This window comes from Lineus longissimus, chromosome 10 (assembly GCF_910592395.1).
Source record: "Lineus longissimus chromosome 10, tnLinLong1.2, whole genome shotgun sequence".
NCBI classification, from domain to species: Eukaryota; Metazoa; Nemertea; class Pilidiophora; order Heteronemertea; family Lineidae; genus Lineus; species Lineus longissimus.
The window spans coordinates 14,301,286-14,301,525 of record NC_088317.1 but is presented as its reverse complement, the minus strand read 5'-3'; positions in this window follow the sequence as shown (position 1 = coordinate 14,301,525).

Genomic DNA, 240 nt, shown 5'->3' with positions numbered 1-240 from the left:
TATATGCAAATAGTTACATAAGTTTATGAAGATACGAATAGTGACATAAGTTTTTTAAAGATAATTTGAAGAGATATACAGAATATATAATTGAGAAACATGTGAAGTTGATATGTAGTGAATTTCGCAAACAAGAGAAAAAAAAAAGGATAGATAGTTTGGAAAGTGCAGGGGGGCGGGGGTGCAAGAGTTAGGAATGATCATACGAGTTTGGGGTTGGCGGAAACGGAAAAGAGGGGG